Below are 25,509 nucleotides of genomic sequence, written 5' to 3' on the forward strand. Positions count from 1 at the left end.
CTGCATGTAATTAGTTCACAGAACTAGGGGGGCAGGTATTAGGGAAATTGGGGTGAGGTAGGGAAATCCTGTGCCATCCCCAGAGTGACAGCATGTTCCAGCCCAGGGTTGAAGCAGCTGAGCAAGACTTGCCCTGCAACTGCTGCTCTGGGCACCAGAGCTGAGAGAATGGAGCCTGGCTCCCCTGTGCTCTCAGTGCTTCTGCTAGTGCCCAAATGCAGCTGAGAAGGAGAAAGCTGCCTGACAGTAATGTGGGGGGGATGGGTGATGAGAGGGAAGTCTGGAACAGGGAGACGGGGGGGGCCAGGATTACAAGCCCATGGGGATGGGGAGCTTGCATGGGTGGGAAACTGGGAATGGAACAAGATAAGGTGGTGGAGAGAAACTGGTCCTGGGATAAGAAGGGGTTGGAGGGCACAGGGTTGAAACAATTAGTCTGTGGACAGGGAAAACAAGGGCAGAAAGGTCTGTGCCCACTGGAGCACACTTCCCTCAGTGCCTGGAATGGAACTCCAGATGCTTGAGTCTCACCATTGCTCTGCTGTCCACAATTATCTGTGAAACCTATTGAAAAAATCATGTGCTGAATCTCCCTCTAGTGTTGCTCCACAGAGGATGACAACCTACTACTGCTATCAGTTACTCCATTAGCTCAAGTGACAGAGGCCTGTGCAGTGGATCTAAAGGTTTCTACACTGCTGATTACCCATGATATGGTTCCACATGATAAAATTTATGTTTTGAGTTTTTTTCCAGTTTCCTTTTTTAATAACCTAGAAAATTACAGCATAAAAGCTACATTACAACAAGCTTAAGGTTGCAAAGTCAAGCAGTCAAAAGTTGAGAAATGCGCAACCAGGGCCGGCTCCAGGCACCAGCTAAAGAAGCAGGTGCTTGGGGCGGCCAATACCAAGGGGCAGCATTCCAGCCGCTATTGGGGTGGCAGGTCTGGGTCTTTGGTGGTGGGTCCCTCACTCCCTCTCGGAGCGAAGGACCAGCCGCTGAATTGCCACTGAAGAGTGAAGCGATGCAATTGCACTGCCATCGCTTTTTTGGGGGGGGCATCGTTTGGGGCGGCAGAAAACCTGGAGCCGGCCCTGTGCCCAACATTCCCAGAGCAGGCCTAGTCTATGAAGTGAATGAGGCAGGATCCTGCAAGAAGAAAAAAGAAAAGAAAAGAAAAAGCCTTTCATGGGAAAACTTAATTCTAGCTTTTCCTAACTACTGAGTGTTTGACTTTGCAACCTTAACATTCCTTTACTATTGTTTTGTGTGTGTAATAGTGTATCAAAGGGCTTGTCTTCACTACAGGCTAAATCAGCACCGCTGCAATTGATGCAGAATCTTCAGTTTAGCGGGTCTGCTGAAGACACAATAAGTTGATGGGAGAGTGCTCTCCCATTGCCTTCAGTACGCCTCAACGAGAGGTGGAAGCTATGTTGACAGGAGAGGGTCTCCCGTTGACATACAGCTGTGTCTACTCTGCACTAAGTCAATCTAAGTTACATCAACTTAAGTTGTGTAACTTAACTAGAGTAACTTAGATTTAGGCCTTGTCTACACTAACAAGGTAAGTCAGAGTCTAAGCATATATCTGTTGTGTAACTACATTACATAACGAAAGCACAAGAGTGTTTGAGTCTGAGGCTATGTCCACACTACTGCGATGTCAGCCTATGCTACACAACTCCAGCTATGTGAACAACGTAGCTGAATTCGACGTACCTCCAGTCGAATTACCCCCGGAGATGGGGGGGAGTCGATGGGAGAAACTGTCCTGTCTACTTACCTTAGTCTTCTCATCGGGGATAGAGTACAGGGGTCGACTGGAGAGCGATCTGCTGTCAATTTGTCTTCACTAGACCCGCTAAAATCAACCGCCAATGGATCGATCTCAGAACATCGATCCCGGTTGTAGTATAGATGTAGCCTGAGTAGTCACAATGGTAACCGAGTAGGTTCAAATGTGACAAGAATCTGACTGAAATCATTGGTTACTCTCCATCAATCTTCCTGATGAGAACTCAGTAATAAGGGATCAACCAGTCAAACCTCTCACCATTTTACCCCGGCAACCTCTCTTAGAAAGAGCTGTTATCATTTCTGGTTAAATGTAGCTGTCTGACAATTCCTTCATCCTGATGGCCTTATTGTTAAACTGCTAACCCATAAAGAGAACTGCAATAAAAATGACAAAGAAGCATTATGGAGACTGGTGCACAGCTGAGCATGCTCGGTGCAATATTTTCAAAAGGTCATAACTTTGTTATTTATGACATGACTTTCTCCCAACTTGTCAAAGGTTCTTATCCTGTTTGAAGACTAAGTGTAGGTTTAAAGACTGGAAACAGAGCAGGATTTGAGTTACGTGATATAGAAGGAGGTCACAATCTACTGTGAAAAACAGAAAAAGCCAGTTGGTTCATTGTTGCATAAGACAAAAATTGCTGGACAAATTCTGGTAAAACTTTCCCAAAAATGTCCTTAGGTGAAAACTGGGCATAAGAAATTTCAGCTCCAAAGGAGGTTTTTGTGAAAGTTGGCAGGAACTGAAAATAGGGGTCAACACAGGGTAATCATGGAGTCATAGCCATACCTCCATCATTACTGTTGGTCTTGGCCAGATGCTTGACATGTAGCTTTGGGAACAAAACTCCACAGAGATGAGCTGCAGTAATGTAGAGGAGGAAGGATATACTTCAAAGCTCCTAATGGTTTTGGTAACTTTGGTCTTTCTTGTTGCCTAGAAGATATCTATTTTTCTCTTTTTCTGATGAACCAATGAGCCAGGAGGTTACCTGCCTGTCAATTCATATTTGCATCCTGCTTGTCTTCAGGACAATGGAATTTATGTACCTATTATTTTTGATATAGAAAAATTGAAGGGAAAGGTGATGGATTCTGATATGGCTCACTGGAGGTGTTCAGTCTGGCCTGGGCTCCACCTCTCTCTGAAGACCCATGTAGACTGAGAACAAGGCAAGACATAAGCAATGCAGAGAATGGGCTTGCCCAGCTGCATCTGGAGCAGCAGGATATTCTCAGTAGGGACAATATAGGTGAGAGTTCGAGTCATTCACGCATCATCCTGGTTCCAGACAACAGAACCATTATCTATAAAGATTTGACACAGCTTGGGTCCAAGTCATTGTCAGCCCATATGTTACAGCATGCTAGTCGTATCGGCTCTCTGCTGAGCATTATTGGTGTGCCATGACTGGATCCCCAAGTCATTGTTACTGCTTCCTGCATGCCTGACTGAAACATCTCAAAAGGAGCCTAATGAGTAGAAAACAGTGGCCAATGAATCTCCAGTGCAACATTTGAGGTGAAGAGATAAATGCATGGAACCTGCAGGACACATTAGCAGTTCCACAAACCATCTCCAGCTGCCTGAATATCCATCGATAGGCGAAGTAGTGCCCCCTTTCCAACGCCTTCCTTGGACATGCTCACCACCACTGGGGAGCATACGGAGACTTTCAGGTGCAGCAAACATTTGACCACTTGCCAGGCCAAACTCGGGTCACATTCTGGGCCTACTTTTGTGGGGCAGGTTTGATGACCGTGAGGGTGGGGTGCAGAGAAATATCGGCTAAGCAGAGAGTCACTGTGCAGTCCGATCCGGGCAGGATGGTTCAAAGGTACGTGTCACAATCTGGAGTGTTTCTTACTGCAGCACCAAAAATGGAAAAAGCTAGTCCTGCTGTCAGAGGAAAGCTCTGTCGCTCCCTAGAGACAGTACAGGAGTCTGGGTGATGAATAGGAAGATGCGGGACTCCAAGGAGCACATGCAGAAACCCACCAGGATGAGTCAGAAGATCCAGGTTCTCAATAAGATTAGTCAGCAGCTCATTTGGAGGGCTCGAGGGTAGGGGCAGAAAACAGTGCTGATTTCAACACCTGGATGGCGTTGCCTTGCTTTTCCGCCACAGGCGTCTGATGTCGATGTAAAGATAGCAACATAAATGAGGGATGGGAATGCCTCCTTCTCATGTGCTACTAAAACAGAGAGGAAGATCTGGAAGTTGGGAAATGAAACATCTGGGGCAAATTAGGAAAAATTCTCAATGCAGGAGATTCCTGAGCTCCTAAGAGAGCCTCTACTGCAGCAGAGATTCCAGAGTCAGGAATCAGTAACAATAATTAACAGTTGGAGGGAGCCAGCCTGTAAAATGCAGTGGTCAGCTGGAAGGAGGCCCACCTGGCTCTGGGGCCCTCACCCAGAGTGAGAGCTCAATGACTCAACATATTGTTTGTCTGGACTCACTTCCCGCTGTTTCCATAAGGGTTGAGAACAGAACCTTCCCTTCCTGCTTGCATGGAGGATACATCTGGGGAAAGAAAATAGCTTACTGGGCTGTGGTATAGAAAACATTCGGTACTGAAATCTGGAGAGCCCACAAAGCCTTGAGTTGGCATCTGAGCACCAAACAAAGCTAAAAGCCTAGCAACCCGCTTTCAGCAAGAAGGAAAAAAAAAGTTGCTCTCTCTTCTTCCTCCTCATCTTTTTTTTTTTTTAAGCTTCATTTTCAGTTCAATGAAACTGGAGAGGCTGGAAATAATACAAAGGCTCTTTACAAAGCTTGACGTCTTTCTTCTGCAGCATCTGTGCTGAAATATCTGCTATGGTAACAGCCCTTGTTCTCTCTTCACAGAATTCAGCCTCATCAAATATTCTCTCTTTTAAGTTGTGCTGTTAGGCTGTGGAATTCCCTGCCTTGGCTCCATTACATCTCTAAATGGCTGTGAGCGTAATTAGAAAACTTGGGCAAAGAAGAACTATGTTATGCTGCTCTGTTCTTACGCTCTCCATTTGAAAGAAGCCTTTTGGTGGCGGCATAGCTCTATCCTGAGCCTGTGCCGACGTCTGGGAAGGTCTGAACTTGTGCCGAATGTGAACTCGGCTGGAATCCTGGGTCTCAAGGCTGGCCAGGGGCTGGGTTTATGGCACCTCTCAAGCCAGAGGGGGCCATGGTGACACTACCTGCTGGTTGACAGATCCATTCTCGACATCCCTGGCTGACGGGCATATTTTAATTCCTCCAAAGAGGTTCATGCAAAGCTAAATAATCTGTTTTGTTTCTTTTTTTTAATAGAATGTTGCCGATGAGCCTTGTGCTCTCCTGAGTGATGGACTGAAAATAGTGGCCACGACCAGCAGGTGACGTACCACACTGCACAGCTCTGCCAGTGCACCTCAGCCCTGCCCCGGAGCACCCTCTGCTGGCCAGTCTTAAACACCTGCCCCATGAACTCTGTCCTGACCTGCATGTGTCTCCTATAAATACACTGCACTTACCAGGGACTCTAATGGGATGAGACCAGTTAGTTCACCTTCTTTTGTGACCAAGATCAAGTTGAACACAGGGCTGTAGAGGTGAAGGGCCCGTTGCCCCATCAACTCCTCCTCCTGCACTGAACTGTGGACATCATACAGTTAAATGACTCTATTACGATTTCCACTGGGGCATCCTTTCTCCATCAGGATAATCTGGTCATATAATGTGGCTAGTGAAAATTAGAGAAAGGCTCTTGTTCACAGCAGTGTACCTCTACAGTCACCCCCAAAGCCAAGGGCATTGCTCTGCATTTCCTTGACAAACTGGAGACCGACACTTGTTCTTGTTTACAAAGGGATTTACATACAGGCTACGTCTTCACTACCTGCCATATCGGCGGGTAGCAATCGATTCCTCGTGGATCGATATATCGCGTCTCATCTAGATGCGATATATCGATCCCCAAACACACTTATATCGATTCCGGAACTCCACCAACCCCAAAGGAGTTGCGGAGTCGACATGGGGAGCCGCAGACATCGATCCCGCACTGTGAGGATGGTGAGTAATTCGATCTTAGATACTTCGACTTCAGCTACGTTATTCACGTAGCTGAAGTTGCGTATATGAGATCGATTTTCCCCCATAGTGTAGACCAGCCCACAGAGACACAATAGAAAAACAGTTTAGCCCCGCAGGGACATTCTTGGTTTGAATGGACGCTGACACCTTTGTGCGGCTCTTGATCTTTGCTACAAGCACCAGGCCAATGAGGTTCCAACACTAGATGAGCAGAAGGCACTGGCAACATGCTGCAGCCCTCACTAGAGCATGAATCACAGAACCTTAGCTTTAGACGGGACCACAAGGGTCATCTAGTCTAACTCCCTGCCGAGATGCAGGATTTGTCGTGTCTAAGCCATCCCAGACAGATGGCTCCAGCCTCCTTTTGAAAACCTCCAGTGAAGGAGCATCCTCAACCGCCTGAGGCATCTGTTCCATTGTCCCACTGCTCTTACAGTTAGGAATTTTTTCCCTGAGGGTCAATCTAAATCTGCTGTGCTGTCATTTGAACCCAGAGCCTCTTGTCCTGCCCTCTGTGGCAAGAGAAAACAACTTTTCTCCATTTTTTATTATGGCAGCCCTTCAAATATTTGTAACTCACTACAATGTCCCCTCTTAATCTCCTCTTTTCCAAACTTAATAGACCCAGTTCCTTCAACCTTTGCTCGTATGGCTTGCATTCCATCCCTTTGATCATCTGTGTCACTCTGGATCCTTTCTAGATACATCCTTTCTAGACATTGGTGACCAAAGTCAGACACAGTAATCCAGCTGAGGCTTAGCAAGCACCGAGTATAGTGGTACTATCACCTCCCATGACTTGCATGCTATACCTCTGTTAATGTAACCCAAAATTGTATTTGCTTTTAGGTGCAACAGTAGCACATTGTTGACTCATGTTGAGGTCTTGATCCACCATGACTTCCAGATCTTTCTCAGCCAGCAGATGATAGATTCCCCAAAACACACACATTTTTCCCTTTTGTTCTCTCTTTGTGGAGTAAGGTGGTGTGGCCCCTTAAGGAAGCAAACTGGTGTTGCTTTGCATTTAGGCTTAGCTTCAAAGTCCCTTCCTCACGCCATGTTGTAGCCTGGACTCCCCTTAGCAATCCTCTCTGGGGCCTCTGTTTTTAAGCTCTTGTCTGCCCGTTTTGCTGCTGGCTCTGTGCAGCTTTTTGGCTATTCTGACTAGGCTGGAGGGCTTGTCTGTCTGTTTCACCTTTCCCTTTCCCCATGGGAGTTCTGTGGGATGTTGGGTCTTCATTGAACCCATGGAGAGACTGCAAAGACCCAGGACACTGTGGAAGGGAGTGAACGCAAAATTATCTTTGTTTACTCCATGCCTGCTAGAGGCCACCTCAACTAGAAGTTCTAACTAGCACCACACGGACAATACAAGCTTGCTCCTTTATCGAGGGTCCAGTAGGAGGCATGGTTCTGCCGCACTTCTCAGTAACGGTTCTATATGAATCCATTTTGGAATGAACACAGCCTCTGGGGCGTTCTCTCCCACTCGTCACAGAGAAAGCTGTAGGCACAGCCTGGAGCCAAGCTGAGCCCAGGGGCTGTTCAGCGTGCCGTTGTGACGGACTGCTGTTAATGCTCTGGCTACAACTGCTCTCAGAATGCTTCTCTGCCCATCCAGGCACTGACCCCCAGCTCTGCCAGGGAGATTAGTTTAGGGAATTCCTGTCACAATTTAGTTTAGTGATTTCCTGTCACAATTATTTTCACAAGAAAGCAGTGCCATGCTCAGCTCTCCCTGGTGCAAACATGCGCCGTTCACTGCTCATGTTTTAATTGTCTCAACCGCCTGAAGGACTTCGGAGAAAGAAAATCCTGTTTCCGAAACATGTCGCCCCCACAACCACATTCCAAAGCCACCCTGGGGTGGTGTCCTCCTCTGAGCAGGGAGGAGGAAGGAAGCCCCCAGTGGAATTCCCCCACCTCTAGGAGCTTCCAATAGTTTCCCGCCTCCTTGAATGTGCCCCGCTGCACATGATCACAGCTGCTCACCAGGTGAGAAACAACTCAGGCAACAGTTCAGCAGCAGAAAGGCAGAGGACACTTGCATTCGCAGACCATCATGTTTCCAACCTGCCACAGGGGAGAGCACCTCAGCTGTTAAAGGCAGGTGTGGGGCGACCACGCTAATCAAACCTCATGTTTCAGCTCAGACATTGATCACAGTAGGTGTCAGGACGAAACCCTCGCTCAGCCCCCCTCTCCTACTGGCACAATGCGGCACAGGGAGCTCCAAGCACTGTGGTTCGTTTGATGGTTGGTTTTCTTGTCCATCCTCTCAAGCTAAATCTGTCTGGCTTAGTAATGGCTCAAGCAAGGGCATGCTAACAATGCCTGTGGGGCATTTACACCATGGAGAGAGAAGGGATATTTAGTGAGTGGGATACTCAGGGAACAATGGGATTATAATGGGGTGGCACCCTCCTCTCATGAGCGCCTCCTGGCTGAGTGCATGTGCCTGCCCTCTCTGCTTGTAGTAGGTCTTCAGTGACTCAGCCCTCCGGCCACGTCTCTCACAGTCTGTATGTAAAACAACACAAACAGACCACTTTGGGGAAACAAGTCCAACAGGGGCCTGTCAGCCTGCAGCCCTCCCTGGGTTCAGGTTCTTAATTAGTCTCTCAGCCCCTCCTGGGATAGCCTTGGCCCTGATATGAGACCATGCCCCCAGAGCTTCATCCCTGGAGACTCTTTGCCTTTCTGGGCCACTGAACAGTTCAGTTCCCCTTCCAGGGGTATATCCCAGTTCAGTATTCAGATCACTTCCCCAATGGCTAATAGGGGAGGGGGAAACTAGACCTGCCCACACCTCAGGGTCCCAGCCCAGGGACCCTACCAATAGCAGTCACCTGTTGCGTCCCGTTACTGCTCACTACATTGATGCTACTGTTCCCTGGGCCACTTCTGCACAACCCCAAGGATGCTTCATCCTTACTGTAGGGCTGAAGTCTTGGGCTCAATCACAGCAGCCAGACAACAGCTTCTTCTCTGCTCCCCCAGTCCCTGACAACAACTGCTCTGTCTGAGATACTGCAGTCCCTTCAGCCAGCCAGCCAGGAATACCATCCTCATTCCTCTGACTCCAGGCAGCAACTGACTGTCTTTAGTACTGCACCTCCTTTTATATAGCCCTGCTGGGTCCTGACTGGCTGTTCTTTGCAGCCTTTCTGATTGGCTGCTTCCCCTGCCGCCACTCTAGGCAGCCTGGAGAACTTCTCTATTGTGCCTTTCTGAGACAGGGTGTGGTAAGACCCTAAGGCCTCCAGCAGGGTCCCTCAAAGGGCCTAGTAGACCCTGTCACAAGGATGAAATTAAGAAAAAGAGAATTTATGAAAATATCAATAAAGTTTTCCATCAGTGAGACGTGTGAAGCCAGTGGCAGTCTCTCTGGAGTAGGAGTGGGGTGACAGCCGCATTGTTGGGGACTGTTAAAACCAGGTTGGATCATACTCTAGAAAATGCCCCAAAAGAACAATCCTGCCCTAGGCCTCAGGACATGGGCTGGACGTGAGTCTGCAAAAGCGAAGACATCGTGCCCCTTGTTCCTGCTATCTCTTGTGATGGGCAGCGGGTATATGGCCACAGCTTGACTTGAGTCCCCATCAGTCCTAAGGGCTATGAAATGCTCCTGCTGGCTTGAAGCTCTCTGTCCAGCTCTCATCCTACTGATATTCCCCACTCAAAGGAATCACTTTTTACCTAAGCCATCCTAGAGCTTTAAGCATGGCCTCTGGTCCCACCTCACTCCTGTTCCTCTTAGGGTCCATTTTCCAGGTGTTCTCTGGCTTTTCCAGCCACTAACTTTTTATGTGGCCCCTTCTTTGGTTATTCAGGTGAGATTCTACACCAGCAGTGTGTGCGTTCAGATCTCCTCTGCATGTCCTCCCGCCAGCCAGAACTGAAGTTGGACAAATTCAGAGCGGAAATGAGGCATACATTTCTATCAGGGAGAGTAATTAGCCATTGGAACAGTTTGCTATGGGCTGTGGCAGATTCTCCATCCCTGACAACTTTTAAATCAAGACTGGATGTTTTTCTAAAAGGTTCTGCTCTTGGAAAGATTTTGGGGGCAGTTCTCTGGGCTGTGTTACACAGGTCAGCCTAGATGATCACAATGGTCCCTTCTGGCCTTGGAATCTCTGAATGTACTAGATCACGGTGTGTGCAAATCACCAATCAGCATCTAACACCAGCCACTACAAACCAACTCTCCGCACGGTGGCACGAGGCACAGCCCAGCGCTCGGTGGGTAAGAGGTGACAATGCACGCAGTAGGGGTTGCTCCAATTGTATGCGTTTTTGGAGCTGTTAGGCAAGCCCATGCACAGAGATAATCAGCGCCCACAGACGACTTACAGCTACTTCTGATTAGGGATTTCATTTTTTAGGAGCAATCAGCAGCATCAGGCAGTGACCACTAGTGCTCTCTAGCAATACACTCCGCACTCAAGGAGAGAATTCTTTGACATTATTTTGGGCTTACGCAGGACTGGGCCTCCTCCCTCACTGCGCGGTTGCCTAATGTGGGATGAGGGAATAAGAAACGTCCTTCAGCGTTGTGTAAGCTGCATAGAACCATCCAGAGCTGCAGAGCTGGGGCAGGGCTGATTGTGAGAGGAACCCCACAGTGTCCTGGAAAACGCGAGAAGGACTGGGAAATACATGGAGCCATGGCCCCACAGCCCATGCAACAGGCTGGCCATGTGGCAGGGAGTATATCCCTTAAAGCAGCAGCATGGTTTTTGGTCCTCCCCCATGCATCAGAACGCTCCCAGGATGCCCTGTGTCTCTGATGCAGGCTGCCTTCTGTTGCTCCCCCTGTCCTGCAGCTTCACAGCACCCCCAGTGCAGGCCTGTGCCCCTCTGCCCAATCTAGCCCTGACCCTGAACGCAATCATTTACCACCTTGCTGCCATTTCAGGCCTGACCTTGAAGACCCTTGTGCACACAAAGAACTTTACTCACATGAGTAACTGCATTGTGCCTAATGGAACTGCTCACACAAGTGCATTTACTCCCATGAGAAAGTGTCTTCAGGGCCAGGTGCTTCCGCATTGGCTGTGACAAATGGCCAAGAATGAGCCAAAGGAACAACCTCAAGCCACAACCCTCCCCACTGCTGCCCTTGCACATAGAGCATTTCCTGCACCAGTCTGTAAAGTCCCATTCCGCCCCGCACCCCTCCTTCTTCCATGGCACCTTCCAGCACTGGGACCATGGACAATGGACAGGCTGGTGGGGCTGTATAGAAAAAGTCTATAGAAATTAGTCTATAATGTGTATTGATAGGGTATGATCTGGGTGGTATCTCCCAGCCCACTTTTCACATGTCTACTGTATGGGATTTTAAAAAAAAGCAGAAACTAGAAGTGATTCATAGATTCCAAGGCCCGAGGTGACCATTGTGATCCTCTAGTCTGACAAATAGGGTATAATAATCTGCCTACCATTGTCCTGGCCTCACTGCTTGTGTGAGGCATTGCTCTGCCGGGTCAGTTGCCTAGTGTATTGTCTTAGGCCTGGTATAGACTTAAAATTTAGGTTGCCATAACTATGTTGGTCAAGGGTGTGAAAAATCCACCTCTCAAGCTGACATAGAATACCAGGGTTAGAAGGGATCTTAGGAGGTCATTTACTCCAACCCGCTGCTCAAAGCAGGACCAATCCCTAGACAGATTTTTGCCCCATGTCCCTAAATGGCCCCCTCAAGGATTGAACTCACAACCCTGGGTTTAGTGAGCTAATGATCAAGCCACTGAGCTATCCCTCTCCTGTGCTGACCTATCCCACACTGTAGCCATAGCTAGATCGATGGAAGAATGCCTCCCTCAACCTATCTACCATGTCACGGTTCCTTCCCCACTCTGAACTCTAGGGTACAGATGTGGGGAGCTGCATGAAAGCCCCCTAAGCTTATTTACCACCTTAGGTTAATAGTAAGCAGCCACCACCAAGCATGTTTCAAATCTTAGGGGAGAGCCTCTTGGATCTCTGCCTTTTCTCAAAGATTTCTCAAGTCTCCAACCCCACCTTCCCTGGGCAGATTTGAGACTAATTCCTTCCCCCCTGCCCCAAGTCCTTACATGCCTTTTCCTGGGTAGGATTAAGAGTATACCCTCCCCGATTAGTCCTGGTGAACACAGATCCAAAACCCTTGGATTTTAAAATGATGAAAAATCAATCAGGTTTTTAAAAGAAGAATTTTAATTAAAGAAGGTGGTAAAAATTATCTCTGTAAATTTAGGATGGAAAATAACTTTACAGGGTAATTAGATTCAACGAGCCCAGAGAAACCTCCTCTAGCCCTAGATTCAAAGTTACAGCAAACAGAAGTAGACCCTCTAGCAAAAGGAACATTTACAAGTTGAGAAAACAAAGATAAAACTAACACGTCTTGCCTGGCTGTTACTTACAATTCTGAAATATGAGAGACTGGTTCAGAAAGATTTGGAGCACATGGATTGATGTCCAATTCCTTTTAATCCCAAGAGCGAACAACCCCCAAAACAAAGAGCACACAAACAAAAGCCTCCCCACCCCCCCTAAGATCTGAAAGTATCTTGTCCCCTTATTGGTCCTTTGGGTCAGGTGTCAGCCAGGTTACCTGAGCTTCTTAACTCTTTACAAGTAAAAGGATTTTGGTGTCTTTGGCCAGGAGGGTTATAGTATTGTATACAGGAGGGTTGTTACCCTTCCCTTTATAGTTATGACATAGCATCATTTGGGAAGGCGGCATTCCCACAATCAGGGACAAATTCTTCTGTCAGTTTAGGCTGCATCTACAAGACAGTGTTATGCTAGCATAGTGACCATGCCACAGCTCTGCCGCTATAGTCCCTGATTTTGGTGAATCTCTGGTGCAATGCCAGCAAAGCAGTGGATTTTAGGAGAGTTCCAGGAATGATCACACACCATCAAAGAGCAAAGAAACGGGCAGCATAGGAAATGTACTGGACCCATGCAAGGAGCGGTTTAAGTGGCTCAAGACTGAGTACTGGAAAACCAGAGACCAAAACTGCACCCTGAGCAATTCGTTGACAACGTGCCCATTTTATGGTGAATTTGACTGGATGCTGGACTCTGCACTGAGCATGGAGTCCACGGGGGTGTGCAATGACCTAGCGACCTGCTGACCCCAGAATCCAGCATGGGAAATAATAGAAGCCAGCAGCAGGCACCAAATGAGTCCAGTGAAGTGACGCTGCTGCTGACACTGGTCCCAGAGGAGGCTATGCCACAGAAGCAGCTGCAGCACATCCTGGGGCCATACACACAGGAGTTTTTTGATGCCCTCCAAGGGACAGCCTGCTGCGGAACTGGAGCAGAAATGGGTGAGGAAGAAGCTGCCCCAGAGCCTGGTCAGTTTTTGGAATGGGAGGAATTTCCATTCTGTGAACCAATGCAAAAGTTATGACAAGCCCCGGATAGCAGCATGTATCCACTGATGGCAGATTGCATGTCCTGGTGTCCCCTACCCGCCTTCCCCAACATTGAATCATAGAAATGTAAGGCCAAAGGGATCTCAGGAGGTCATCTAGTCCAGTCCCCTGCACTGGGGAAGGACTAAGTATTATCTAGACCTTCCCTGCCAGGTGTTTGTCTGACCTGCTCTTAAAAAGCTCCAGTGATGGAGTTTCCACAACCTCTTCAGGTAATTTGTTCTGGTGCTTAACTACCCTGACAGTTAGGAAGTTTTTCTTAATATCTGACCTGAATTTCCCGTGCTGCAATTTAAATACATTACTTCTTTTCCTGTCCCCATTGGTTAAGAAGAACAATTTATCATCTGCCTCTTTATAACAACCCTTTACGTACTTGAAGATTATTATCATGTCTCCCCTCAGTTTTCTCTTCTCCAGACTAAACAAATACAATGTTTTTAATTTTATCTGATAGGTCGTGTTTTCTAGACCTTTAATCATTTTTGTTGCTCTTCTCTGGACTTTCTCTAATTTGTCTGCATCCTTCCCAAAGTTTGGTGCCCAGAACTGAACACACTACTCCACCCCTTGTTTTGCAACAGTATTACATTATTGACTCATATTTAGTTTGTGATCCACTATAACCCTCAGATTCTTTTCCTTCCTAGACAGTCATTTCCAATTTTGTATTTGTGTAACTGATTATGCCTTCCTAAACACAGTACTTTGCATTTGTCCTTATTGAATTTCATCCTATTTATTTCAGACCATTTCTCCAGTTTGTCCAGATCATTTTGAATTCTAATCTTGTCCTCCAAAGCACTTGTAACTCCTCTCAGGTTGGTGTTGTCTGCAAACTTAACAAGTGCACTCTGTACACCATTTTCCAAATCATTACTGAAGATATTGAATAGAACCAGACCTCTGGCTTCACATACTGCGTGAAGAGCACAGCAAGCCACAGTGATGCAGACAGCATTGATGACACTGGCACCCAAACGGGTCTGTAGACATCTTCAGCATGATTTGAGTCTCCCAAAAGCACATTCAACAACTGTTCTATGTCTGCTGAGAGTGTAATTACACCTTCTTTTGCCAGGGCCTCTGATATCAGGGTACAGTTTCGTAAGCCAAAGCAAAAGGGGGTATATGTGGGGTTCGCCCAGAATAATGGTGGGGATAGTAACTCTGTTTATAACAACGCTATTTGGTGGGAAGAGTGGAGCCTGCCTTAGCCACAAGGCACTGGCGGCTGCAAGTTCCCAGGCAGCGATTTATGATGCTTTGATTTGCTCCTGAAACATTTACAAGAACCTGAAGTTTTGGCCTTCTAGCCCAGTTGCTTTCCCCGGATTTTCCTGATGAGGGTAGCGGAGAGGTTGATCATGCTGGACAGCGGAGAGACACTGGGATTGGGATTTGATCATGTGGCCTTGTGCACTGAGCCCCAGATGGGCCCGCGGTGACCAGAGCAGTGTGTGCAGGCACAGGGAGGAGGCACTGAAATGTCCCCCCCACCCTGACTCCAGAGCAGGATGCTAGCCACCTCCTGCTCCAGGACCCATGGAGAGGGCTGCACAGGAGTTGTGGGGAGGCCTCCAGCCTGTGCTCCCCTATGGTCCTGGATGGCAGCAGGACCCCGCCCAGGGCTGAGTTGCCACTGAAAGGAACTGGGAGTAAAAACCCCAGTGCAAGCTGTTCCGGGCTGAAGCATCCGTCCCCGTCCCCCCCCGGTGAATCATGCAGGAGTGTCCAGGTAATTCTCCTCTCAGCGAGTGGGGCTCAGGGGATGGGGAGAAAAGTGAGGGTCTGGGATTTGCAAGGACTGGAATCCCCAGATGGGTGAAGGCAAGAGGGCTGCTCTCCAAGCACTGCCTCAGCGACCCCTCTCCACCCATGGGCCACACTGCCATTAGGCCAGTGCTTTGAGCAGCCCCCAGGTGAATGCTGCATCAGCACCCAGTGTATGAAGACAACTGCAGCTCCAATCCTTCTGCCCGAAGGTCCTCGGAGCCTGGTTCACACAGTTCACCCTATGGGGAGCTGCGTGGTATCCCCATGAGAAGGAGGGTTTCAGAGGGGGCAGAACTTTCCCTTTGTGCCCCTAGGGGACACTCCACCTCCCATGGGTCACTACTGCTCACAGCCTGAGCACAGCGCTGTATAACTAGTCTGAGCGGTACATGAATTCTGAGTTACTGATCCAGGGATCAGAAGCAAAGACCGAGGAATTATTTTGCTGGGGGTAGATAATAAACAATGACGAAGTATTCACCTGCACCAATGAGGTGATCTGGGCAATCACTAGTGCACAGCAAGCCATTGTCCTGCTGATTTGCACTAATGAAAAATGTCGGGCTTTGAATCCGTTCCGGGTTCACAATGGCTACAGTGGCGCCATGGAGCCGGGCCCATGCCCAGAAGGCCCTGGCCTGGCTGATCACACCACTCCCGACGGGCCGGACCGATTCCCCACCCTGAGACCAGCTCTAGCTGCACTGGCAGCTCCACCCAGCAGACACAGTCACCTCCCAGCAGGGCCAGGGAGTGTGGCCGGGAGGCAGGGAATAAGGGAGTGGGTTTCGGGGTGGGGAGGGGGTCTGGGACTGTGAGGGGGCAGGGAAGATCTGTGTGTTGGGGCACTTGGAAATGGGGGTTCTGGGGGGTGGTGCTGGGCAGTTGTGGTGGGGCTGTGGGCAGCGGGGCACTGGGCAGGGAGGTTGTTGTGCAGGGTGTTGTGCATTTGTGTGGAGGGGGATGTGGGGGGGGGCGCTGAGCATAGTGGGTCTGGGGGGGCTTTGGCCATAAGGAGGATGTTGGGCGGGGGCGCTGTGTGGCACGGCATGGGCCCGCCCCCCTGAGGCGAAGGGACACGCTGGCAGCACAAGGCCGGGCAGGCCACTGTGTGTCTGGCAACTGCCAGTTTCTAAATAGTGCCCTGCACTGGGCTGAGCGGATCTGGGCCACCCCTGTCATGCCATGGCCCATTGCCCCTAGCTAGCCCCTCACTCTCAACTCCCCGTACCATGGCCCATCGCCCCTGGCTGGCCCCTCGCTCTCACCTCCCCGTGCCATGGCCCATTGCTGCCATGGGGGCACACAAATAAGTTTGGTGCCGGGCCCACAAAAGGTTTATCCAGCCTTGGGCTTTGTCTTCTTGTGGAGGGAAGATGGAGAGGCCAGAAGGGTGACTGGTGACCCTGGCATGGAAACAGAGCATGCTGCTATCTGAAAGGCCATTTGTAAGGACCGTGGGGTTTGGCAGCTGGCAGCGAGGGTGACCAGATATCCCGATTTTAAAGGGACAGTCCTGATATTCAGGACTTTGTCTTATATAGTTGCCTATTATCCCCCACCCCATCCTGATTTTTCAGATCTGCTATCTGGTCACCCTACAGCCCCCCAGCCTGTGAGGAAATCATGGGAGACCAGAGGCTGAAGACGAGTTTGGGGCAGGTTAGAAGAAGAGAGAGGCATATGGCACGGAGATGCCAACCCCCAACACCTGAAGGACAGTGTGGGTGAAAAGGGGCTTGGAGGACAGACCCCTCCAGGATGATTCCTGTCCTGTGAGCAGTAAGCAGAAGGAAGGTGAGAGCAGGTGGCGGATTTCCCAGTGCCCACAGCAGTGCACCCGCCTGAAGCAGTGAGGTTCTGGGTGCTAGTGAGTGCGTTGTGCTGTGTATTGCAGATGGCTCTGAGCAGGATGTAGGGAGGACAGGCTCCCAGAAGCACACGAATCTGGGTGTGTCAGAGGGAAGCAGGGACTCTCTAGGAGGAAGTTCAAGCTGCTTGTTAGCTGGGTGGGAGAACTGAGTCATTGTGCATTCCTGACACAGCCAGCTGAGCCAAAGCACCGGCCCGCTGATCCAGAGCCGAAGCACCGGCCCTGGTTCCTTTGCAATTACCTACTGCAACAATGTCACCCGTTATTTACATATTTATGGACTATTTACATAAAAAAGCAGAATACTACAAAACTGATCACACGCTCTGTAATTTAAATGAAAAATTGTTATTCAGACGTTTCCATCATAATGTCACATGCCACAAAATAGAATGCGTACAGCAGCAGCCAGAGCCCTGATATTAATAATTAGAATACATTACTGCCTTGATGAGGCATTTACAGAAAACGGCGGCTCTGCCTCCAAACTGCAGAGATGTTCCCAACATCCCAATTAGAATATGTCACCGGCTTTTATTTATTCTGTAGATCGCCCAGCATCAATCGCAGCATTTGCTTCATTCCAACTCTTTTACAATGCCCCAATATGTGCCATCCATCGCCTCCCTCCATGGCCCCGTTTATTCCCTACACGCCCGTGGGTCCTGATGTGTGAAACACAAAGGACAGCACTACCCTGACCAACTCAAACCCCACAAAGGGAGAGGAAACCTGGCAAGAAGGGTTAAAACACGTCCTCCAACAGTTTAATGCTCACCCTGCCTAGGGACACTATGGATGAGCAGGGGAGGTCACCCAATGCAGCAAGCGTGCCTGCGACTCCCAGGATTGCTTCGCAACTCGGAGTAGGAAAAATGCAGGAAAATAAAATGACCACTAAGGCTGTCCTGACCCAGAGGGGCCGGGGCACACATGCAGATCCCAGCCTGGAGCCGTGCAGATGAGCTAGAGCCAGGCAGGTATTGTCTAGTGGATGGCCACAGCTATGGTGCAAAGGTGCTACAAAGGGTTAACGAGACAACGGTTAATAGAGCTTGTCTCATGTACATCTCCCCTCCCAGCTCCCATCACCTGCACCCGCTGTGTCTCCTCTTCCCTCTCCCTTTGTTCCTATCACCCAATCCCAGCTCTCCCTTTCTCCTAGCCTCCACTCCCCTCCTGGCCTCACTCATTCAGGGTTGTAGAACATCCCTGTTTGTGGCAGCCCTCGCAGTCTGCCCCTGGAGACATCCTGATGTGTCTGTGACTCTCCTAAATGCAATTGAGTGGGACAACCATGAGTCTCAGGCTCTCCCCTTGCTGTCCACTTCATTCCCCTTCCCGTCTCTGTTTCCCTTTGCTCCTGCCTCCCTGCCACCTGGTATCCTGCTCCACTTCCTGCTCATGCTCCCCTACTCTCCCCTTGCCATAGGGCTCCTCGCTCCCTAGGACCATTCTCTCCCACTAACAGCTGGCAACTCTGGTTTCACTGGTGGGACAAGGCCCTAGAGGAGTGCCCGTTTTCCCCTTTGCAGCATCAATCCACAGTTGAGACAGCTGGGCTGGCTCCTCTTCATTCTTTCCAGCTGCTTTTACTGGCAGGAAACCGTCTGGACGTTGGTGGATGGAGGGAGATCCAGCACCACAGTCCTGGTCCTGCAAGGTGCCTAGACCTCTTAGCACCCACTCAAGTTCTTGGCCATTGATGGGGCTGGATATCTTCCAGGAGGTGCTCAGCATCTGGCAGGACTGATCCCCATATGCCCATGCTCTTGGCAGACCATCAGCAGGTGCTGTTCAGGTCGCCACAGAGCACAGCGTGGGGATCACTACTCTGATCTATACTCTGGAATCTCTGCTGCCAATCTGACCCCAGCTTCAACCGCATTTGAGGATTTGACCCAGGAGCGAGCCGGAACAACAAGGGTTATTTTGTAAGATCTGTATAACTCTGCCTGAAAGAGCCATTGATAAGAAAATAACCCAGATGAAAAGATGGCAGAGGGATTTGGACAAAGAAATTGATCTGGATGAATGGATCTCAATATGGGAAAAGGGATATACAGCTTCAATTTGTATAGCTCATAAAGACATTTTTATAAATCACAGTGTAGATGGGATTTGAGTCCAGTTAAGATGTATCATATTTTTGCTACGAGGGAGGTGCTCTGTTGGAAGGGTTTCAGGGACGGGGGGAAAACACTTGCACATGTGCTGTGTCCAGGAATTACACGGTTTGGGGAGGAAATTATTGAAGAGATTTATCTTATGACAAAATGCTGAGGGCTTGGAGATCCCCAGACCCACTTAATGTTCCAGTAAAGGATCTTGATTTTAAACAGAACAAATTACAAATTATTTTTTTTATTGTTAGTGGCTGGGCTCTGTGTTGCACTTTATTAGAAAAACGTGACCTTCCCACCTCCCTCTTCCTATGCGATTGTGGGTATAGTAAAGTATGGATTGGCCTTGTACTGGAAAAGCTTTCACACAAGTGCGTCCACAGGAGAGGGGCCAAAAAGAGGACAGGCATTTAGAAATGTGGGCACCCCAGCCAACAAGACAGGTTCTTTGAAGATGAACCCGATCCTGAATAAGGAGTGAAGTGTGATTTGTCACTGTACCTTAATGACAAGGTTTTAAAAAAAGAGAAAAGGAGCAGAAGGCCAACCTTTCATGTTAGCCGTGACTGTCCTACAAGGCACCTCCCAGCCTATACAGACTCTTCTGCCCTGGGGTGTGGGTCATGGCCTCTAACCTTGCAATGAAAGCTGGGTTTCAGTTTAGTGCAAGGCGAATCATAGCATATCAGGGTTGGAAGGGACCTCAGGAGGTCATCTAGTCCAACCCTGTCATAAACAGACAACTAAGGGTTAATGTCTCTTCACCTGTAAAGGGTTAACACCAGTAACCTGAAACACCTGACCAGAGGACCAATCAGGAAACAAGACATTTTCAAATCTGGGTGGAGGGAAGTTTTGGGTGCGAGTTCTTTGTCTTGTGTCTGTGCCCTCTCGGCTCTGAGAGTGATTTTTCTATCTCCTGGCTTTCTAATCTTCTGTTTCCAAGTTGTAAGTACAAAGATAGTAAGACAATAGGTTTATATTGTTTTTTTTTGTATTTACATGTGTGTAGTTGCTGGAATGTTTAAATTGTATTCTTTTTTGGATAAGGCTGTTTATTCATTTTTTTCTTTTAAGCAAATGACCCTGTATTTGTCACCTTAATACAGAGAGACCATTTTTATGTCCTTTTCTTTCTTTTTATATAAAGCTTTCTTTTTAAGACCTGTTGGAGTTTTTCTTTAGTGGAGACTTCAGGGAATTGAGTCTGCAGCTCACCAGGGAATTGGTGGGAGGAAGAAGTCAGGGGGAAAATCTCTTTGTGTTAGATTTACTGAGCCTGACTTTGCATACCCTCTGGGTGAGGGGGGAAGAGAGATTAGCTCTCTCGGTACTTCTGTTTTCCAGGACTGGAAACAGGGAGGGTGGAATCCCTCTGTTTAGATTCACGGAGCTTGCTTCTGTATCTCTCTCCAGGAACCCAGGGAGGGAACACCTGGAGGGGAGGAGGGGAAAGGGAAATAGTTTATTCCCCTTTGTTGTGAGACTCAAGGAATCTGAGTCTTGGGGTCCCCCAGGGAAGGCTTTGGGGAGACCACAGTGAGCTAGGCACTGTATAAATCCCTGGCTGGTGGCAGCGTTATCAGGTCCAAGCTGGTAACTAAGCTTGGAGGTTTTCAAGCTAACACCCATATTTTGGATGCTAAGGTCCAGATCTGGGAAAAAAATGTTATGACAAACCCCTTGCTCAAAGCAGGACCAATTCCCAACTAAATCATCCCAGCCAGGGCTTTGTCAAGCCTGACCTTAAAAACCTCTAAGGAAGGAGATTCCAACACCTCCCTAGGGAACCCATTCCAGTGCTTCATCACTCTGAATTAAAAAGTTTTTCCTAATATCCAACCTAAACCTCCCCTACTGCAACTTGAGACCATTACTCCTTGTTCTGTCATCTGCTACCACTGAGAACAATCTAGATCCATCCTCTTTGGAACGCCCTTTCAGGTAGTGGAAAGCAGCTATCAAATCCCCCCTCATTCTTCTCTTCTGCAGACTAAACAATCCCAGTTCCCTCAGCCTCTCCTCATATGTCAGGTGCTCCAGCCCCCTAATCATTTTTGTCCTCCGCTGGACTCTTTCCAAGTTTTCCACATCCTTCTTGTAGTGTGGGGCCCAAAACTGGACACAGTACTCCATATGAGGCCTCACCTATGTTGAATAGAGGGGAATGATCACATCCCTCGATCTGCTGGCAATGCCCCTACTTATACAGCCCAAAATGTCGTTAGCCTTCTTGGCAACAAGGGCACACTGCTGACTCATATCCAGCTTCTTGTCCACTGTAACCCCTAGGTCCTTTTCTGCAGAACTGCTTCCTAGCCATTCGGTCCCTAGTCTGTAACAGTGAATGGGATTCTTCCGTCCTAAGAGCAAGACTCTGCACTTGTCCTTGTTGAACCTCATCAGGTTTCTTTTGGCCCAGTCCTCTAATTTGTCTAGGTAAATGAATAAATGCTGCCTGACACAGCGCTTCTGAACAACCCTGCAATAACAAACTGGCCGCGCAGCCAGCCACCCTAAAATAATGCTTAATGGAGAAGTCAAACATTTCATAAGGAAACAGATTTAAGGGTCACACATTCAAGGAGTAATTATGGAAAAGAGCAACTCCTGCCATGATCTGTGAAGTTATGACAAATACCCCCACAGCACCCTGCTAACAAATAAGTGGGAGGAGAAATCGCAGCGAGAAACACCGGTTGAATGAGAAGACAGTGATAATGTCGCTGGAAATCATCCTTGTTGCTGCAGAGTTCATTACAACTGGGGCTTTTCCTTGTGCCATTAGGAGTCATTAGCGCTGGCTCTCGGGAGCTGCACATCACTGATAACGGGCTGATAGAGCTGGAGAGACGTGGGACGGATTCCTGTCTCTGCTCTCATCTCATTAATGCCGATGTTAGAAAAGCAGCGTCATGGAGATTCTAATCCAGAAGGGATCACATCACCACACTGAGCGTCCAGGCCAAAATGACTGGTGGTGCCTCCGGGACGCGGCCAGGTCGGGCACTGTTTCCATTATAAGCAGAGTAACTGCATGTAACCCTAACTCTCTTCCTAGATACCACCTTACAGCCTGCAGAATGTACCTGGAAGGTGCTAACGCTAACCCAAAATCTTCTGTATGGGAGACCTCTTGGAATGGTGTCTGGTTCTACCCAGCCTGCAGCACTTGGACTGACACAGCAGCCAGGTTTGGGTTTGATGACACACAGACAGTGCTGGATTTGATCCATCCTCCTGAGAGTGGGTGGGGAAAGGGGCTTGGGGAGCCTCCTGGCATCGCCCTCCCCAGTAGGCTTGATTGTTTGGTTCTCGATGTTCATTTGCCCCTTTCATGGCAGTCTCAGGGGTGTCACAGAAGTCATAGGCACAAACGACAATCCGGCCTGGCTGAAAGACATTAACAGGAAACAAGCCTTGGGGAGAATCCCTTTAGCCTCCAGGATGGATGCTGCCCCATCATCTCCCATGGCAGCGCCACCCTCTGGGGGGGGTGGCCTGGATCACTGAGAGAGGGTCTCTGCCTGAGAAGACAGCCAGGCCCACTGCTGTGGGGAGGCACTGGGGCACCCTCTCCCTGGCTCACTCTCTCGCATCATCCCCACAGACTCCCCTCCCACCAGGAGCAGGTGCTGCTCTGGGCAGTGTCCGTAGCAGAGCAAGTGGCTCCATCTCAGCTGCCTGCCCCTTGCTTACTGGCTCCTCTCCCTTCTCTGAGCCCAGAGGTGGGGACAACGTCTCAGACACTTGTTCCCTGACCTCTCTGGGGGCTCCGAGGGGAGAGGAGAGTCACACAGTGTAGGACTGAGGGTTCACTGGGGTACGGGGGGATAAAGGGCTGGGGGATGAATGGCAGAATGAGGAACTGTTGCCTGATCTACTGATTGTATATTGATTATATTACTGATTTAAAAAGGAGTATTTGTAGCACCTTAGAGACTAACAAATTAATTTGAGTATAAGATTTTGTGGGCTACAGCCCACTTCATCAAATGCATGTAGTGGAAGTGGATTGTAGCCCATGAAAGCTAGAATACATTTGTTAGTCTCTAAGGTGCCACAAGGCTTCCTCGTTCTTTTTGCTGATACAGACTAACACAGATGCTACTCTGAAACCTGTTACTGATTTAGTTTCCCCGGTGAGCATCTGAAATGCGGTAGGTTCTTGTCCCGAGATTAAGCCCAGGATTATCAGAATTCCTGTTCAGGGAGGAGCCTCGACGGGCACAGTAATGACAAAGCTCACACAGAAGAAAAAGCCTTTTGTAATTGTAACGGTTTTAATAACCCAGTTTGCAAAGTTACCAACATTCCAGCCCAGCCAAGCAGCTTGAGATGGCACAGAATGAGCTGAGCATCCCTAGACCTACACAGCCCCTGCAGAACACCACGAAGCGTTAGTTCATCTTCCCCTTCACTAGCCTCAGCAGTCATCAGCCTGGCATCTCCCCAGGCACACAGGCTGCGATACAGCTGTATAATGTGTTACACCAACACCACTCGGCCTAATGCATATTCTGGAGGGGTTTCGGCCCCTTTCCCTTCTTCATAGTTCTTCCCCCTACTAACACTGGGGTGCCCTTCTCCCATTTCTTATTAATCCTTTTACCTCACGTTCATTAGCGTATACATCCAAGTTACCATGGCTTTCTTGTGGTCAGACAGCTGCTGACTTAAAATACTCCAAGCTGGTACAAAGTAGCATGTTGTGGTTACCTGTCAGCAGTTGTGCTGCCTTGTGCTGTCTTATGATCTAGGGTTACTCCCGGTTAGCTACTCTTATTAAGGCTTTTTAGGCCTTGGGCCTTGATTGGTTTAGCTGAGCTACTGTCTTACAGGCCTTGAGACTTGCAGACTCATTGCATTACTGCCCAGGGCCACCCAGAGGATTCCGGGGGCCTGGGGTCTTTGGAGGAAGGGGGCCCTTCTGTTCCAGGACCCGCCACCGAAGTGCCCCGAAGACCCGCGGCAGGAGCCCCCCACCGCCGAATTACCGCTGAAGCGGGACCCGCTGCCAAAGTGCAGCCGGGTCTTCTGTGGTAATTCGACGGTGGGGAGCCCCCGCCGCGGGTCTTTGGGGCACTTCGGTGGTGGGTCCCGGAACAGAAGGGCCCACCGCCACTGAATTACCGCCGAAAACCCGGCTGCGCTTTGGCGGTAATTCGCCAGCGGGGGGTCCTTTCACCCCGGAACGGAAGGACCCTCCGCCGGCAAAGACCGGGAACGGAAGAAGCTCCAGGAACCACAAGAATTTTCTGGGGCCCCCAGAGCAAGTGAAGGACCCCGATCCAGGGGTCCCGAAAAACTCTCGTGGGGCCTGGGGCAAAGGACAAATTGCCCCTCTTGCCCCCCCGGGTGACCCTGTTACTGCCTTAACTTATACCAATGCCTCATCTAGCAATTACCTATAGATATCTGCTACAGAATGAGCACCGAGGAACCACAGTGTCAATGGCCAGGGACTGCAAAATCCAGCCATGCTTTCAATGAAACCCTGATGATGAAGGCTGTCAGCCACAATGTTGCATTTAACTGCAGGACTCAATGAGCGAGGTCCCTGCCAGCTGTGATGCAGTAGGGACTGTCTGTGTGGGGAGTGGGAGAGCAGGGGAGGACTTTAGGAGATGGACGATGCCAGAGCCTGTAACCTGAGCTAGGTAAGGGAGGGGAAAGGTCAACACCTTTGCCCGGGAAGGGGACAAAGGAAGGGAGTGGCAGGAGGGAAGCAGTTTGAGTTTGGGCTTGGGGCTGTGTGGGCGGAATTCAGGGTATCCTAGCTAGGATCCAAGCACCCTGAAAGCCCAGAAGGACTCGGTGGAGGGGTCCTGACTGTGCCTGCAAGCTCTGCTGTAACCTGTGTTCCTGTTGTCCAATAAACCTTCTGTTTTACTGGCTGGCCGAGAGTCACTGTGGGTCCCAGGAAGAGGGGTGCAGGGCCGGACTCCCCCACACTCCGTGACAACTGGTGGCAGCGGCGGGAGATACTGCACCCCGTGGACGGCGCTTCCTGCAGTAAGTGACTGGGGAGCAGTAAAACAAAGGGGTGGTTAACCCCTGGGAGTGTGTGCCCAGTGAGAAGGACTTTGCAGTAACAGGGTCCCCCGGGGGATTGCAGCGAGCGGTCCCAGGGGCGGAGGAGTCTGAAGCTCGACCCTGGCAGAGAGGTGGTGACCTCAAGAAGGGCTGGTGCACTAGGGGTCCCCCTGGAAACCGTGGGGAGCGGCGAGCACCCCGGCCTGTGGGTGGCCAGCAGGAAGATGTATGCCAAGCGGCGCAAGTGTGACCTGCTAGAGCTGTGCAAGCAGAGGGGGCTGCACCCAGGGAGACGCACCAAGGACCAGCTGATTGCCCAGCTGGAGCAGGGAGACCGCATGAATGAACGGAGCCCTGTCTCTGAGGGAAGCAGCCGAGCAGATGCAGCGCAG

This window comes from Gopherus flavomarginatus, chromosome 15 (genome assembly GCF_025201925.1).
Source record: "Gopherus flavomarginatus isolate rGopFla2 chromosome 15, rGopFla2.mat.asm, whole genome shotgun sequence".
In the NCBI taxonomy this organism is placed as follows: Eukaryota; Metazoa; Chordata; order Testudines; family Testudinidae; genus Gopherus; species Gopherus flavomarginatus.